Raw genomic sequence first — 19,126 nt, forward strand, 5'->3', positions numbered from 1 at the left:
ATAGACAACTATGATAAAACAAAAACATCCACAAACACATACACACACGCAAAATCCAAACCATTCTCACATCTCCCCTCCCATCTCCCCCCAACACAATAGTTTCCTGTTTTCTTTATTCTTTTTAAAATTTTGCCTGCCACCTCTCCATCTGGGAAGCCAGGATATGACTGCTGGTGGGTGACGACAAGCTCACAGCAGGCAGAGTCCCATCTTTGGCCAGAGGGAGGTGGGAGCATCAGTCCCTACTACATTCTTAATTCAGACACTCATCAGTCAGCCTTCCCTTGGTTCCCACTAGAGTAAGGGAGCAAGAACAGGTGGTCCCAACAGCTGAGCAACAAGCACTTCCGGTCTTCCCACCTGGCCTATCTCTGTACCTCTTCCAATGGGAAAGCATAGTCTCCTCACCTGAGCCAGAAACCACTATTACAGGAGAGATGGATGTTAACCATTTAAAATGCAGAAACATGGTCAGGGCAGTGGAACCGTAAAGACAGTAGCAACCTTTTCCTGTGCCTACTCCTGGAGGTCATTTCCCCTCAGAACAGCCTGTGGACACCATTCAACTTCCTGCAGGTTCTTACTGACTGAAGCTTTGTTCCAGCTCTGCTCATGGACAATTTCCTGCCTTCATGCAATTGTAAGCCTGTGCTATGGACTAGTTGGTGATTCAACTGAGAGCCGACCTTTCCTCCTAAAAGGAAGATGTAGTGGGCCAAGGCTTGCTGGGCCTGATTGTCATCCCCACAGGACAAGGCTGAGAGCCAAGCAATCCAAAAGTGGAGTGAGCCTGCAAGACCTGGCTTGCCACCTTAGCCAGAGCAAGCTGCCCTAATCACAAAGGTCACAACAGCCACTCCAAAACTCGTCTGCTGAGTGAGGAGGTCGTCTGACTGGCTGAGGGACATAAGGCAATGGAAAAGATCAGAGAGCCTGAGAGGAGACAGATTATATACACACTGCTGTCCTGGGCAGGGCCCCCTACGTCTCTTCCACCTCAAAGAACCAAAGCAAATCTCCAGGATCCCAGGACAGAGAGGAGACTGCCTTCATTCCAGGCCCTTCCTCTGGTGGAGGGTAGTCTAGGCCTATGGGGAACCAGTCTGTCATTACCAATCTTTACAATGCACAGCTTGTCTTTTCCCAAATGTGTTCAGAATGGTCTGCTCACAAGGTAGTGATTTCACAAGGGAAATATACGGGATAGAATTACCGAGCTGATGCCATCAACAGAGACGGCACTCCACAGACCCTTAGGCGTTCTAAGCCTCACTGGAGTGGGAAGATCCACCTACCTTCTGACCACACTTGGCAGGAGGCTCAGAGTCCTGGAGTCAGACTGTCTCCTGGCTTTCCCTGTGCTGACAACAAAACACTGAGCAAGTCTTGCAGCCCTTACTTCTAAAGCCCGGGAGTGCAGCCTCACTCCCTGCCCTCTTCTAGAAGTAGTAAGCCTGGTTGGTGGGGAACCACTCTGAGGGGTTTTGGAAGAGGAAGTCTGTTCACTTTATCTGTCTCCCAAAATACTAGATTAGGTGAGTGATTGGCACCCTCCCAGGCTCTCTGAGCCTATAGAGCTAGTCCAGCCTCCAGGCAGGGCCCAGATGCCCTGGGACATAGCTGGGGGGAGGGAGGTATAGGCTTGGGGTCTGTCCTGGGGACTACAGAGCCCTTCCCCTTTTCTGGGCTTCAGTAGGAATACAGAAGCTAAGCTCACCAAAATCCTATTGGTTAATGCTTCTAGAGAATTGCCCAGAAACATTTTTTTAACTCTATGCTACTCCTCTATTGAAACAACATCACTGGAAAAGCCATTTCAGTACAAATGGAAGATGAGTTGAAAAATTGATTTTTTTAATTAATTTTTTTTACTGAAGGATAATTGCTTTACAGAATTTTGTTGTTTTCTGTCAAACCTCAACATGAATCAGCCATAGGTATACATATATCCCCTCCCTTTTGAAGCTCCCTCCCATCTCCCTCCCCATCCCACCCCTCTAGGTTGATACAGAGCCCCTATTTGAGTTTCCTGAGCCACACAACAAATTCCTGTTGGCTATCTATTTTACATATGGTAACGTAAGTTTCCACGTTACTCTTTCCATACATCTCACCCTCTCCTCCCCTCTTCCCATGTCCATAAGTCTATTCTCTATGTCTGTTACTCCATTGTTGCCCTGTAAGTAAATTCTTCAGTACCATTTTTCTAGATTACAGATATATGTGTTAGAATACGGTATTTATCTTTCTCTGACTCACTTCACTCTGTATAATAGGTTCTAGGTTCATCCACCTCATTAGAACTTACTCAAAGGTGTTCCTTTTATGGCTGAGTAATAGTCCATTGTGTATGTATACCACAACTTCTTTATCCATTCATTCATCTATGATGGACATCTAGGTTGCTTCCATGTTCTAGCTATTGTAAATAGTGCTACAATGAGCAATGGGATACATGTGTCTCTTTCAATTTTGGTTTCCTCAGGGTATATGCCTAGCCCAGAAACATTTTTATGTAGACTACCAAACTATTCATTGGTTAATGTTTCTAGTGAATTGCCCAGAAACATTTTTAAGTAGGCCACCAAACTATTCCTTCTCAATTAAAAATTCACTAAACTGCTAAAACCCCTCCCAGGCACTTTTTTTTTGGTAAATCAAATATTAGTATAAACAGGGGCTTCCCTGGTGGCCCAGGGATTAAGAATCTGTCTTGCAGTGCCGGGGACATGGGTTTGATCCCTGGTCAGGAAGATCCCACATGCCACAGAGCAAGTAAGCCCAGGTGCCACAAATTGAGCCAGCGCACCACAGCTACTGAAGCCCATGTGCCTTAGAGCCTGTGCTCCACAACAATAGAAACCACCACAGTGGGAAGCTCATGTACCACTACTAGAGAGTAGCCCCCACTCACCCCAACTAGAGAAAGCTTCGAAGACCCAGCACAGCCAATAAATAAATAAATAATAATAAATAAATTTTATTTTTTTAAATTTGTGTAAAGAAACAAACTTAGGAAGCAAAGAAAAAAAAAAGGATATTTTCAAATGGAACTTGGTTTTTGAGTGATGAAGACGTGCACTTGAGGGTGTGTGGATGGGAGTTCTCAGTTGTGTTTTGAAATCTGAAGTTAATGAGCATGACAAACTATTATTGCTGGCACTGACTTTACCCCAAGTAGCCAAGTGGTACTGTCTGACTCTTTACTCGAGTCCTTGGTGGATCCCCCAACACTCCTCTAACCCCCCACCCTTTCCCTTCCCATTGAGTTGGGAAGCCCTTGTAGATGCGCCAATCACAGTAGGAAGAAGGGGGAGGGAAGTCACAGCATTATGGGGTTCATGGTCACAGTGGGTGGAGCAAAGGTGATCAGAGTGCAAGTAAGCCAGGTCGTTCCCTCTGCTCAAGTCCAGCTGTCTGCCACAGCAGTGTGACCCGCAGCCGATGGCCCACTCAGGAAGTGATGACAGCAACATTGGTTCCTGCCTGCATTTATCTGCGCTATTTGAAGCTTTGTGACCCATCAAGACCCAAAGGCTGTCTGATCACATTGCTGAGACGCCTGCTGTCTTCAAGTTGGGAGATCCTGATTGGCCTGTCGAGGGTGGGTTTCTCTTGATCCTCTTCAGGGCTGGTGCTGCCCAGGCTCTGCTACCTCCTGCTGCACTAGGAGCTTGACACTAGGGCTGGCCTGCTGGTGGAGTTGGGGCTGCTGATCACACCAGTGCGGGTGGGCCTCTTGAGGATGCTGATCTGCAGAGGGGACTTCTGGGAAGGCTGTCATCCTGAACCACAATAGGCACTCTGGAATGAGATTTGGACTTCCCCACCGTCTGCCACCTCCTTCCAGCTCTCAGCAACTTCCTCATCTTCCATCTTACTGGCCACTTTCCAAGACCTTCAGTTTAGAGTCTGCAGTTGGGATGGACTTCCATTTAGAGTAGATTTTAATATCTTTTCAGTTGAGAAACACCAATCCAGGATTTGACCCCCTGGGGTTTGGCGGTAGAGTTAATGATGTAAAGAGAATGATGAAAGGGCGCTGTTAATAAGACTCAAGGGGCTTCCTTAGTGGCACTAGTGGTAAAGAACCCACCTGCTAATGCAGGAGACATCAGAGACGTAGGTTCCTTCCCTGGGTCAGGGAGATTCCCTGGAGGAGGGCATGGCAGCCCGCTCTAGTATTCTTGCCTGGAGAATCCCCATGGACAGAGGAGCCTGGCAGGCTACAGTTCATAGAGTTGCAAAGAGTTGGACATGACTGAAGTGACTTAGCACACACACACACACACACACACACACACACACACACACACAATAGGACTCAAGGTTAGTTTTCTGGTTGCCTTGAGAGAATTAAGTCTCCAGTTTCTAGGTTATATAGTGGTATACATGGGAGAAATGGAGAAAAAGCAGCTTCAACTTGCCAAAGAAAAGTTTGGGGATAATGAATAAATTTCTTGCCAAATTTTAGAATGTCTGAATTGACCTAGTTAGAGTCTTCAAGAGCCCAACAGAATAGAGAATTCTAAGGGCTAGCCAATAATTTTATAAGAGAACAGTTGGTATGACCCATCAGAAAGGACCAGAGAGCAATCAGGGATAAGGGTTAAACCCTTAGACCATGGGAGATTGACTTCTTCCATCAGTTTAGCAAGTTTTTATTTTAATAGTCCATTAGCTCTATCATTCCAAATGAGTAAGGCGATGACAAAGACAGTGTAATTTTTGTGATAAAGGAATAACTCATTGGATTTCTTGGATGACTTTACTCATGAAATGGGCCCTTCAGTCACTTGAAAGAGCCAGTGTGGAACACTTGTCCTAATAAAAGTTTAGCAACCACAGTGGCAGCAGCCCTTTTACAAGGGAAAGTTTTATGCCAAAGAGAAAACATATATATGATAGTAAGAACATATTTATTTTATAATCATGAGATTTAGGAGCTGAAGAAAAGGTCCTACATATCTACCTATTAAGAAAACTCAAAAGGTGAGTGATGTAAATTTCCAAATGAAATTTACAATCCCCAGTTAGCCTATAATATAGCAGATTTTGAAAAGTAAAATTGTGACCAAGTTAATTTTTTTCAAATAATTGAAAGTATTATTTATAAAATTGTATTGTTGCTACCTAAAATAAGGTAAGGGGCTTCCCCAGGTGCCAATGCAGGAGATCCAAGAGATGTGGGTTCGATCCCTGGGTCGGGAAGATCCCCTGGAGTAGAAAATGGCACCCCACTCCAGTCTTCTTGCCTGAGAAATCCCATGGACAGAAGAGCCTGGAGGGCTACAGTCCATGAGGTTGCAAAGAGTCAGACATGACTGAGTGACTGAGCATGCACACACACACAACATAGAGTAAAGCAGCATGATGACACAGATAGAAATATATCAGAGACAGTGAGCACAATGACAAATCTCTAGGAACTTTATATAATTTTTGAAATATTTATATTAATAATATTTTACCCAAACAACTTTAATCTAAGGAAGGCTAAGTATTTTTGACAACACTTCCCATGCAATTTATATAATCATTTATATAATATTAAATAAATCTAATCATTTTGAGCACCTCTTTTTACAAGATGAAAGAACAAATCCTTTGTGATTTTCCAGTGGCCCTCTGGGAAACCCCAAAGTCAATTTTGGATATAAAAGATATCAATTTGGATTAGATTTGGGGAAGGCAAAATGTCAAAAGTTGTCAGGATAATATCCTGAACAATTTGGCAACACCATCTGAAAGTCAGAAAAATATTATATAACATACAACATACATACATATATAAACATACAGACAGATACAAATAAGGATCTTATGGCTATCATTCTAAAATTTTAGTTGAGTCATGCATAAACATAGAAATATAGAACTCCCTGGTTAATATAACACAGTTATGGGCCTTGTCTTTGCCCCCCTTTATATTTTTATCAGCATTATTCTGACAGATAGTACAAGTGAGGTTATCTGTTTAATATGAGGGCTTAGAGTTCCCACCATCTACTTTGACCTGACATGTAATACTTATGGAGTTGCGTGCATGCTCAGTCATGTCCAACTCTTTGCAACCCCATGGCCTGTAGCCTGCAGACTCCTCTGTCAATGGGATTTTTCCAAGCAAGAATATTGAAGTGGGTTGCAATTTTCTACTCCAGGGGATCTTCCCAACCCAGGGATCAAACCTGTGTCTCTTGTGTCTCCTGCATTAGCAGGCAGATTCTTTACCACTGTGCCACTTGGGAATCCCCAATCTTATGGAGGCTACGGGAGGGATAAATATGGGAAGACGGACCAAAGAGATACCCAGAAGCCACCTGAATGTCTCCAAAGATATCTGAGTGGATAAAATAGCCAATCTGTTTCCAGTTAGCTTTCTCAGCTTTAGGTGGTTGCCTTTGAGAGTTGCCCAATGGAGTCAGGAGTGACTATAGTCTAGTGATTACAGGAAGCTGAGCGGCTGGAGTAGGAAGAGAATGATCAGACAGGGATGCTGAAGGGAGACAGATCAAAGGACTTAAGGCAACTTCAGGGAAGAACAAAGGCAGTAAGAGGAGGAAGAAGGAATGGAAATGATGAGAAGGGGCAGGCCTTGGATGTGCCAGTTTGGGAAGGCCTCAAGTTTTCCAAAGAAGTCACTGAAGTTCCGAATTGCCTTTGGTAAATTTTTGCTATTTATGAATTTATTAAACTAAGTAAGTGCACTAATGGCAAAACATATAATAAGCAGAGAAGATGAGCAGGGAAGACACCTGGCAGGATGAGATTTGTTGTTATTATGCTTCAGCTGCTCAGTCGTGTTTGGCTCTCTGCAACCCCATGGACTGCAGCATGCCAGGCTTCTCTCAAGCTCATATCCATTGAGTTGATGATGCCGTCCAGCCATCTCAACATCTGTTGCCCCCTTCTCCTCCTGCCCTCAATCTTTCCCAGCATCAGGCTCTTTTCCAATGAGTTGGCTCTTTGCATCAAGTGGCCAAAATATTGGAGCTTCAGCATCAGTCCTTCCAATGGAATATTCAGGGTTGATTTCCTTTAGGATTAACTGGTTTGATATCCTTGCTGTCCAAGAGACTCTCAAGAGTCTTCTCCAGCACCACAGTTCAAAAGCATCAGTTATGAGATTAATAAATAGCTAAACCAAGATTAGAGAGCTGAGGGAACCCTTTATTCAATCTCTGGGGAAGAAAGCCAAAGGAACACCCATGTGCAATTTCTGGAGTAAAGAGCCATGTGAACCCCACACACACTGTCTTTAGGGACTGGAAGGCTAATGAAAGATCCATACCAAATCCACGGGTTTGGGGAGCTGAGACAACTCCCATGCACAATCCCCAGTTTAGGGGAGCCAAGGAAATACAGAAGAAGCCTTACAGAGGGGCAAAGAAACATCTCTTTACCAGAAAGAAAAGTAATTCCTTACTACCATGCTACAGCAAACAAATGTCCAGAACACTGGACTAAATTAGGAGGTGTGACTCACCATTGTAGATTCCTATTTTTCCAGCAGAAAAAGACACAAAGGGTCCAAGAAACCATCATGAATACCTGGGTGAAGACAGTTGAATCTCAGTTAATACAGCTCTACTACTTATTGGTCAAGGTAGACCACTAGTTCTTAATCTATGTAACACTACCTGTATGAATGGGAATAGACTGAGGGAGGATGCATTGCTAGACTGGTATTGCTGTCAGCAATATGGAGCAGCACAGCAACTGCCCTTAACATCCCCTCCACAGGTGGAAAAGTTTGGGTTAAAATCAATGACGAATGGAGAAAAGGAGAAATGGTAACTGAGGGAAAAGGAATGAATAAATGGTTTATGCAATGAGGGAAATCCAGTATTACACTGGTGCCTTGAGAGAGGCTCAGAGCAAAAGCCTTGTCTCTTAGCACAAGTATACCAGGTGCTTAAAATAGTGAAGCCATATGCTTGCTGAGACCACCCCTGCTTTTGGAACCTGATGAGTTTGAATAGAAGCCTGCAACCTGAGTCGCATCACTTTGGGTTACATTTTGTTGATACCATATGATGATGAATCGGACCAATTGTTGATGATTGAATGGAACTCTATATTCCAGTATCTTTTTCTTCTTGTTTTTTAGGATACATATACTACAAAGTATACCATTTAAGAAGGAATTTCTGGGAACAACTCCCTACCAGGCCATCAGACTGTATGGTCTACAGCTCTCAGCAGACCAATTTATATGTCATTATAAACCTTAATGATAGAATGCTTGAGCGAGTGAGTGAAGGTTATTCAGTCGTGTCTGACTCTGCGACTCCATGGGCTATACAGTCCCTGGAATTTCTCCAGGCCAGATAACTGGAGTGGGTAGCCTTTCCCTTTTCCAGGGGATCTTCCCAACTCAGGGATCAAACCTAGATCTCCCACATTGTAGGCAGATTCTTTACCAGCTGAGCCACATAGAATGCTTAGTCCCTGGTTTTAATAAACAAAATATAACAGCAGCATGCCTGACATGGCACAGTGTGTTATACACAGTTATATGTTGCCCTTGTTTTTGTGGATAGAAAGCTATTAAACAGGATAGGGGGAAAAAAGACAATGGGTACAACAACAACAAAAAGATTGTCTCACAGTTCTGGAGGCTAGACTGAGCCCTAATCCAATATGACTAGTGTCCTTACAAAAACAGGATATTTAGATACAGAAACATGCAGAGAGGGAATATCATGTGAAAGACACAGAGAGAAGACAGCCATCTATAAGCCAAGGAAAGAGGCCTGGACAGATCCTTCTGTGAAAGTCAAAGTGTTAGTCATTAAGTCGTGTCAGATTCTTTGCAACCCCATGGACTGTAACCCACCAGGCTCCTCTGGCCATGGGATTCTCCAGGCAAGAGTACTGGAGTGGGTTGCCATTTCCTTCTCCAGAGGATCTTCCTGACCCAGGGATCGAACCTGAGTCTTCTGCATTGCAGGCAGATGCTTTACCATCTGAGCTACCAGAGAAGCCCTAATAAAGGGATACTGTAACCAATTTTATGACAATAAATTTGACAATGCAGATCTGGGGACAGTAAAGTATGGCCCACAGGCCAAATCTGGTCCACAAGCTAAGGATGGTTTTTATACTTTTTAATGGTTAAAAAAATAAAGTCAAGAAAAGAATATTTTGAGATACACGAAATTACATGAAATTCAATTTTCAAGAGTCCATCAATAAAATATTATTGGATTGCAGCCATGCTCATTGATTTATATATTATGTACAGCTGCTTTCAACCTACAATAGCAGATTTGAGTAACATCAACAGAGACTATATGGCCCACAAAGCCAAAAATAGTTCTATCTAGCTGTCTATGGAAAAAGTTTACTGACCCCTAACTTAGACAAACTGGACAAATTACTTGAAAATCAGAACTTACCAAATATTACTTAAAAGGAAATAGATAACCTTAATGATATTATATCTTTTAAATAAATCAAATTCATAATTTTAAACCTACACACAGAGAAAACTTCACGCTCTAATGACTTCACTGGGGAATTCTTTCAAACATTTAAGAAGGAAATAATACCAACTTTCACAAACTCTTCCAGATAACATGTCCCAAACTGTTATATGGGCCAGGATAACTGTGATGACAGAACATCACAACAATAACACAAGAAAAGAAAATTACAAGCCAATATGTCTCATGAGCTGCTGTGTGTGCTCAGTCGTGTCTAACTCTTTGTGACTCCATGGACGGTAGCCCGCCAAGCTCCTCTGTCCATGGAATTTTCCAGGCAAGAATACTGGAGTGGGATGTCATTTCCTACTCCAGGGGATCTTCCAGACCCAGGGATCTGGCATCTTCTGCATTGACAGGCAGATTCTTTACCACTGCACCACCTAGAAAATGCCAATATGTCTCATGAGCATAGTAGTAAAAACACTGAACAAAATATTAATAAGGGACTGGCTAGGTGATGATGATTATGATGATGATAAGTCTGTGTGGAGAAAAATGTTAGATATAGCAAGATTAGCCACCAGTTGATAACATTTTCAGCTGACTGATAAGTACAAAGAGCTTCACTAAAATCTATTTTTGTAAACATTCAAAATTGAAATTTCTATAATAGATATAAATATAGATATAAATAGATATAAATTTCTATAACAGATATAAATATAAAATATATAAATTTATATATAATTTAATATATACATGAATATAATAAATATAAATAAAATATATTAAAACTACACACTTATTGGATATATTTTATCAATAAAGAAGAAAGTTGCACAACAGAAGATACAGTATGTATATTTTTTGTGTATGGTAAAGGAAAATATATGAAAATAATGAGACCAGTCACACATACACATCTAGGGATTTCTCTGGTGGCTCAGATGATAAAGAATCCACTTGTAATGCAGGAGACCCGGGTTTGATCCCTGGGTCAGGAAGATTCCTTGGAGAAGGAAATGGCAACTCACTCCAGTATTCTTGCCTTGGAAATCCCATGGACAGAGGAGCCCGGCGGGCCACAGTCCATAGCATGGCAAAGAGTCAGACACGACTGAAGAGGCTGAGCACACACCCACACATGCACTCACACACCTGGATGAGGTTAAATACATAAAGAAAAATAATCTGGAAGGATCATCCCCAAACTACATAATACTAGTTATGCCAGGGAAGAAGGCAAAAGTTAGATTAGAGATATTTCCACTTCCTAATTTTTTTTTAATTTGCTAAATTGTTTACATTCTTTGCCCCACATACATATTACCTTTGCAAAGAGAAAAAAATAAAGACTAAAAATGGAAAAGCAAATTTTGACTTGCTGAGGAGCTGATTTCTGTTGATGGGGAGTACAAATCACCTAATTGATCAATGTGGCTTTTCAATGCGGCTGCCATGAAGCTCACAGATAAAATTGTTCAGTTTGGTTTACCTGAAGTAAGGCCTATGATCTATGTATCTTCACAGCAACTTTACCTGCTTCTTGATCTTATATTCTCTCTAAATATCTCTAATTCTTATTTTCAACTAATTGCCCTTTCCCATTTTTCTGTGGAAAAACCAACTGGGAAACAAACAACCTACCTGAGACTCAAATCATTTTCTTTTCCTCTCTGGAAAGCAATTGGGGGTGGGGTGGGTACAGAAGAGTCTTCAGAGACCAAGTTGGGTTATCCATTCTGCAATGACTGGATGTGAAATGTGTTGTTTGTTCATTCACTGATAACTTGTTTTTCTCATCTAACCAGTAATTCCATTTCTATAAATTTGTCCTAAGATTTGAATCATGGATGTGTGCAAAGATTTAACTGCAGGAACCTTCATCACAGCTTTGTCTTTAACACCATAATACTGACAATAATCTAAATGTCCAGTCACTGAAAACTGAGAAAATAAGTTATGGAACCTCCACAGGATGGAAAGGCAAGTGACTGTAAAAAGTAATGCTAAAGATGAGTAAGAGGCTCAAGAGACACATAAACCAAATGTGAAGTATGAACCTTGTTTGGAATCTTATTTGAATAGACTAAAAATATCCTTGAGATAATCATTAAAGTTTGAGCCCAGACTTGCTTGCTTGCACTAAGTCACACAGTCATGTCCAGCTCTTTGTGACTCTGTGGACTGTAACCAACTAGGCTACTCTGTCCATGGGATTTTTCAGGCAAGAAATACTGAAATGGGTTGCCATCTCCTTCTCCAGGGGATCTTCCTCACCTGGGGATCGAACCCGCATCTCCTGTGTCTCCTGCATTGTAGGCAGATTCTTTACCCACTGAGCCATCTGGGAAGTTTTCAAGCCCAGACTAGATATTTGATATTAAGGAACTTAATCACTGATGATCTGAAGATATTATTGTTAATTATTCTTTATCATTTACAAATATATAACAGAGTATTTATGGATAAAACAATATGTCTGGGTTTTGTTTCAAAATAAGGGAATGAAAGTGTTAGTATCTCAGTCTTGTCCGTGACTCTTCGTGACCCTATGGACTGTAGCCCGCCAGGCTTCTCTGTCCATGGGATTTCCAAGGCAAGAATACTAGAGTGGGTTGCCATTTCTTTCTCCAAGGGATCTTTCTGACCCAGGGATCGAACCCGGGTCTCCTGCATTACAGGTGGATTCTTTACCATCTGAGCCACCAGAGAAGCCCAAATAAGGGAATAGACATGGAAAACTTTATTGAGTTATACAGTTAATATTTGTGCATTTTATGTTATACTTCAATTAAAAACAAAGAAAGAAACAACCTAGTAGTAAGAAATGAATTGGTAGTCTAGGTTAGGGGTTGGCAAACTTTGTACGTAAAGAGCTAGATAGCAAATGTTTTAGAATTGTGAAGGTTATGGTTTGTGCAGCAACTACTCAGCTTTGCCTTTGCAGGTTGAGAACAGCCATACACAATACACAAAACAATTATGCTCCATGAACTGTGTTCCAATAAGATTTCACTCATGGGCACTAAAGTTTGAATTTTGTATCATTTTCACATATCACAAAATATTATTTTTCTTTTTACTGTTTTTCAACCATTAAAATGTGAAAAACATTTTTAGCTTATAGCTGTATAAAAACAGCATCAGGCCAGATCTGGCCCACTGCTTCAGTATTCAATCTCCTAGCCTAGATGGAAAAAGACTGGCTGAGAGTTGATCACTGATGAGACTGGGTGTTGTGCATGATGGGGGTTCATTACACAGTTCCCAATGTTTGAAAATTTCTACAGAAATAAGCTAAGTATGGAAATACACTATTATGGAAATAAAGTTTATGGCATGGAAAGATAGCTGTGAAATGAAGAAGAGGCAGGCCAAAAGATCATGCTTCCGATTGTTTCATAACAAACAAATATCTGTCCCCCAAGATATTACAATAGTTTAGGGACCTCCAAAGCTCAACTCTACCTGACACAATCTTATTCCTTGGCCTTTAATTTCTTTAACTGGATTTTCTTGGGTATCTCAGGAGCAGCTCTGACATCGAGTTCATGGAAGTTTCATTAAATATATACAAGATCAGTGCTATAAAACCATGGTGAATAGATAATAATCAGGTATTAACTCAATTATCATCCCAAGCCCCACAAGACAGGCCCTGCTATCATCCTCATTTCCTAGAGGGGATATTGAGGCCTAGACAGGGAAAGTGACTTGTCTGAGATCACACAGCCAGTGATTAGAGGGTAAGGTTGTAAGAAAATGAAAAGCAGAGAACTCTACCCTAGCCATTGTGGCAGCACAGTTTTCAGATATGCAACCCTCAGTCTGCTTCTGGATGCCCTAAAAAAATAATTCTCCTTTCAAACTATGGTGGAGAAAGACAAAACATTAAACTTACATTGCTCTTTACAGTTTAACTTAAAATCTTAATATTCAAAGCCACATAAGGAAAAGAGAAACCAAAAATTAAGGAGATAGTTGCAAAACACATATCACAAGTAAAAAGAGTGGTATCCGAATATATGAAACCAACTCCTACAAACTAATAAGGAAAAAGCAAGCGATGCAAAATAAAAATGAGCAAAAGATCTGACTAGGCACTTCACAAAACAGGATCTCCAAGTGATCAATGCATATATGAAAAGGTAGTCATCAGGGAAAATAAATCAAAACCTCAGTGTCTGACTCTTCCACTGGAATGCTGAAACCACAAGGGAGGGCTGGGATTTTTGTTTATCCATGGATGTATTATTGGTCTAAACGAGCCACCCATCATGGACCCCAAAGAATTGCAACATGACATCCCTACACATTCCCATTCCTGTCCCCATAGACCCTCATCACTCATCTTACAGATTTATTGCTCACCTCACAGATCCCCCATCACTTTCCCAACAGACCCTCCATCACTCATCCCAGGTCCCTTTCACTCATCCTATAGACCTCCTTTACTCACCCCTTGAAATCCCACCATTCACCCTACAGGCAGCAATTCTCACCTAACAAATCCCCCATCACTTATCCCCATTAAACTCCCTATCACATATCCCACACATCTTTATGCCTGATCCTCCAGACTCCCCTATCACTGTTGTTCACATCATTCAGTCCAAAGGACACCTCATTAGTCCTTTCACATGTCCCCATCACTGACCACACAGACGCCCATCACTCAACTGGGCCCTTCACCCTGGCTCTGCAATCAGGACCCAAAATCTTCTCAAGCCAGGCTTGGCTCCCAACTTGCACCAATGGGCTCAACATCCCTTGAAACTCCCTTCCCCTTCTAGCCCTCCTCGGTGGGTCTGGATGGCGCATCATCTTATCTTCCGCCTGCTCAGAAACAGCCGCGGAGCCCAGCTCTGCCAGTAACAAAAATGGCGTCATTCGCTCTGCGACAGCAACTTGGTTGTGAACCGGGACATGGATAGTGTCTCCCACGAGTTCTGGGGACTGCCAGTCCAGAAAATATATACAAGAAAAGCAGGGTTTTTGAGTCCGGGCAAAATCGTGGAATTTCAGGGGCAAAGTAATTGTACTTTGTGCTCTGAAAGCAGTGTGAGGCTCCGAACGGCCGCGACTGTCCTGGGAGGGAGAATGAGCGTTCCCGGCCCTGAGCTGAGTCACCGCCAGAGCAAAGGTGTGGAGATGCGGTCGATTAGGCTGTTCTGTGGGAACCGGGGGCAAGGCGGGTAATGCTAACGCGGAATAGTGGAATCAAGGCCTGAGAGACTGCTCTGCAGAAGCCTCCTTTCTAGAGAGTCTGGACAAAGTGAAGAGTACTTTGATACAATGTTTGTATTCATTTAGGTGCTTAGAACACACCCCCCGCGCACCACTCCTTACCTAGCGTCATCGCCCTCCTGCGTCCTATTGCTCCTTTCGCAGGTCAGGGTCCGCCCCCTCCTGTTACTCGCAGTCTGCCATTGGCTCCTTCGAACACAGAGAGGCCCGCCCACTCCTGTCACTCACAGCCTGGACTTACTGCCGGCGTCATTTGAAGTGGGCAGAAGCAGCATTTTGCAGTTCGTATCCAAGTCAAAAGAGTTTAATAGAGTCAGAGGTTCAAGGTAAACCGTAAGGGGCATTGATTTTAGAAAATGTAACAAAGGGCTAGATTGAGGTTGGCCAAGAGTGGGATTGAATAGTTAACAAAGGCATGGGTTCTATATTGAGGATCACTTAAGGAAGCGAGCAAGCCACCAAGGGGTGACTCAGATGGTAAAGAATCTGCCTGCAGTGCGGGAGAGCTGGATTCAATCCCTGGGTGGGAAAGATTTCCTGGTGAAGGGAATGGCCACTCACTCCAGTATTCTTGCCTGGAGAATCGTATGGACATAGGAGCCTAGTGGGCTACAGTCCATGGAGCCACAAAGAGTCAGACACAACTGAGTGACTAACACTGGTGGTACAGTAGCCTCTTGATAGGGGTGAAGGTGGAGAGTGAAAAAGTTGGCTTCAAGCTCAACATTCGGAAAGCTAGGATCATGGCATCTGGTCCAATCACTTCATGGCAAATAGATGGGGAAACAGTGGAAACAGTGACAAACTTTATTCTGGGGGGGCTCCAAAGTCACTGCGGATGATGACTGCAGCCATGAAATCGGGGGACACTTGCTCCTTGGAAGAAAAGTTATGACCAACCTAGACAACATGTTAAGGAGCGGAGACGTTGCTTTGCCAACGAAGGTCCGTCTAGTCAAGGCTATAGGAGAAGGCAATGGCACCCCACTCCAGTACTCTTGCCTGGAAAATCCCATGGACAGAGGAGCCTGGTAGGCTGCAGTCCAAGGGGTGGCAAAGAGTCGGACACGACTGAGCAACTTCACTTTCACTTAGGATTCAAGACCTCTACCAGGGTGTATGGGTGGAGAAAACAACAAAAACCTTGCTTTCAAAGTCAAACCAGGAGGGCACTGATAGTGGAATGTTGGCCCAGTTCCGAAGTCCTTCCAGAGAGGCTTTGGAAATGGAAATGTTAACTTAGACCCAAATTTGAGATATATCAGAGAAACACTAATAGTGGTATAATTAACAATGGCCCACAATTCACAACCTATACCAAAGGGGCAATAATGGTGAAAGAGTCAACCAAGAACTGACTTTAAGGTTACATGAAATGAGCACTTATGACAGAAGCATTAAATGAGGGCTGGGGTTAATGCACATAGGAGGAGAGGCATTAACAATGGAAGAGTTAGCAGATGTTTGATTTTCCATACAAAGGAGCCCAGATGGGGAGGATTTAACAGAGTCCTGTAGTCATTATATAGACCCCAGGGAGCAACAATAGGGAAAGAGTTAACAGGCTTGAGAAAAGATTCATGCATAAATTGCCCTGATAGTGAAAAAGTGAACAGACTTCCAAGAACAGACCTCTATATGTTACCTCCCTGTGTAATGTATAGACACAAGGGGACTGTTAACTACCCTCAACACCCTAGATCCTACATCTAGATCAGGACCCATTAACGGTGGAATAGCTAACAGATGCCTGAGTTCAAGGTAAAATCAGAGATTCATTTAGGTCGGAAAAAATTAACAGAGGCCCAGGTTGGAGGACATATAATGGGATTTTGATGGTGAAATAGCTAACGGTGACTGGGATTTGAGGTCACACAAATGGTCATGGATGATGGAAGAGTTAACAAGGACCTGGTTTGAGTGTTGACCAGATGGGCATCGATGGTGGAACATTTCAAAGATGCCTATATTAGTTTCCTATTGCTGCTGTAATAAATTACTACAAACTTATGTTGGCTTAACACCATAGCTTTGACTACATGGCTTAAACCAACACAAATTTATTACTTTACAGTTCTGTAGGTCAGAAGTCCAAAATGGGTTTTACTGAGCTGAAATCAAGTGTCAGCAGGGCTATACTCCATCTGGAGGCTCTAGGGAGAATCTATTTTCTTGCATTTTCCAGCTTCCTTAGCTCAAGACCCCTTCTCCCATCTTCAAAGGCAGCAGTATAGCATCTTCAAATCTTTCTTTGACTGTTACCTGTTTCTATCATCTCACCTCTCTTTCTGACTCTGCCACTCCTCCCTCTCTGCTATTAGGAGCCTTGTGACCCATCTGGATAATCCAAAATAATCTTCCCATCTCAAGATTCTTAATCACATCTGCACGCGTGCTCAGTCACTTCAGTCGTGTCCAACTCTTTGCAACCCAATGGACTGTAGCCCTCCAGGCTCCTCTGTCCATAGGATTCTCCAGGCAAGAATACTGGAGTGGGTTGCCATTTCCTCCTCCAGGGGATCTTTCCAACCCTGGGATTGAACTCGTGTCTCCTATGTCTCCTGCATTTGCAGGCAGATTCTTTACCACTAGCTCCACCCATGTAAGAAAGCAAACCAAAGAATTGGGACATGGGCATCTTTGGGAGACCATTATTCTCTCTACCATAACGCCTAATTTTGAGGTCAAACCAAAGGGTTGATGGTGGTGGAAAATTTGATTGAGACACAGGGTATTACTAGGGGGAGATAACTGGTAGTAGATCAGGACTGAATTAAAACCAGATGGGCATCAATGAAGGGCTCAGGCTGTTATGTCAGAATTATTTCAAAGGCTTGGGTTCGAGGCCAGACAAAGAAAATTGGCGGAAATCTCAGTAGAGAATCTAGACCAAGATCACAGGAGTATTGATTGTGGACAGGTTAACACAGACCCAGGTTTAAGGTCTAGAATATAGGTACACTGGTGGTAGAATCCCTTGAAGAAGGAAATGGCAGCTCACTCCAGTATTCTTGCCTGGAGAATCCCATGGACAGAGGAGCCTAGCGGGCTAACGTCCATGGGGTCGCAAAGAGTCGGGCACAACTGAAGTGACCTAGCATGCACGCACAGTGGTGGAATACTTAACAGAGCCCTGGGTTTGAGATTAAACCTGAGGGTCACTGATGATTAAAGATTTAACAGATAGTCAGATAGAAAAGAGGGCCATTGGTGGTAAACTCTACAACTGTTATCTGGGTTTAATATACAGATAAGAGAGGGGAACTAATGGTGTTAAGAGACTTGGATTTGATTCACAGATGAGAAGAGGCATTGATGAAGGAAGAAATAAAAAGAGAACTTGGTTTTGGGTTTCATGCCAGACTGAACTGATGATGGAATAGTTACTTAACAGAAACATAGGTTAGATGCCCCCAAAAGTGGCTCATTGATGACAGAAGTATTAACAGAAGCTTATGTAGACAGAAAATTGAACAGAGAACCAGGTGCAAGTTAGACCTGAGCGGAAGTAAAACTGGAAGAGTTAACAGAGGACTAGGATCAAGGTTCAGATCTGAGGGACATAGATGGTAGAAGTGTAGCCCAAGACCTAGATTCAATGTGGACAACAGAGGACACAAAATCTTATGTGTGGTCCTAATTAAAGCTACAACGATGTCTTGACTTCAGTAGTGTTATACAGTGGTAGTTGTGGACTGAACTGAGTCCCTCTCCCCCACCAATTCATGTGTTGAAGGCCTAAACCCTGGGTGACTGTATTGGAGATAGGGCCTTTAAGGAGGTAGTCATGTATGGATGTGAGAGTTGGACCATAAAGAAGGCTGAACGCCAAAGAATTGATGCTTTCGAACTGTGGTGTTAGAGAAAGAGAGTCCCTTGGACTGCAAAGAGATCAAATCAGTCCATCCTAAAGGAAATCAACCCTGAATATTCATTGGAAGGACTGATGCTGAAGCTGAATCTCCAATGCTTTGGCCACCTGATGCAAAGAGCCGACTCATTGGAAAAGACCTTGATGCTGGGAAAGATAGAAGGCAGAAGGAGAAGGGGACGACAGAGGACGAGATGGTTGGATGGCATCAATGACTCAATGGACATGAGTTTGAGCAAGCTCTGGGAGATAGTGAAGGACAGGGAAGCCTAGTCTGCTGCAGTCCCTGGGGTCACAGAGTCAGACACGACTGAGCAACTGAACAACAACAAGGCTAAATGAGGCTATAAGAGTAGAGCCCTGATCTGATAGAACTGGTGTCCCTAGAAAAGATCCAGGGTCACCAGAGATCTCTGTGAGACACCATGTGAGGAAAAAGAGAGGAACCATCTGCAAGCCAGGAGAGCTCTCAGCAAAAGCCAAATCCTGCCAGAACCTTGATTGTGGACTTTCTGGTCCCCAGAAGTGTGAGAAAATAAATTTCTGTTGTTTGAGCCACCCATTCTATGAT

The 19,126-nt window shown here is 42.8% G+C and overlaps 1 protein-coding gene and 1 pseudogene across 1 annotated transcript in view; both read right to left on the reverse strand.

Annotated features, from left to right (window-relative positions):
* ZNF182 (zinc finger protein 182) overlaps window positions 1–19,126 on the reverse strand; it is a 97,923-nt gene that overhangs the window by 78,611 nt on the left and 186 nt on the right. Inside the window, exons 2-3 of the mRNA XM_081567395.1 lie at window positions 14,787–14,870; window positions 7,490–7,554 (exon numbers count right to left, since the gene is read on the reverse strand). The gene's annotated coding sequence lies outside the window, so the exon portion shown is untranslated. The remainder of the gene's footprint in view (window positions 1–7,489; window positions 7,555–14,786; window positions 14,871–19,126) is intronic.
* LOC145535465 (SUZ RNA-binding domain-containing-like) lies at window positions 3,373–3,872 on the reverse strand (annotated as a pseudogene).

This window comes from Giraffa tippelskirchi, chromosome X, assembly GCF_054371585.1.
Source record: "Giraffa tippelskirchi isolate mGirTip1 chromosome X, T2T-mGirTip1v1.2.pri, whole genome shotgun sequence".
NCBI classification, from domain to species: Eukaryota; Metazoa; Chordata; class Mammalia; order Artiodactyla; family Giraffidae; genus Giraffa; species Giraffa tippelskirchi.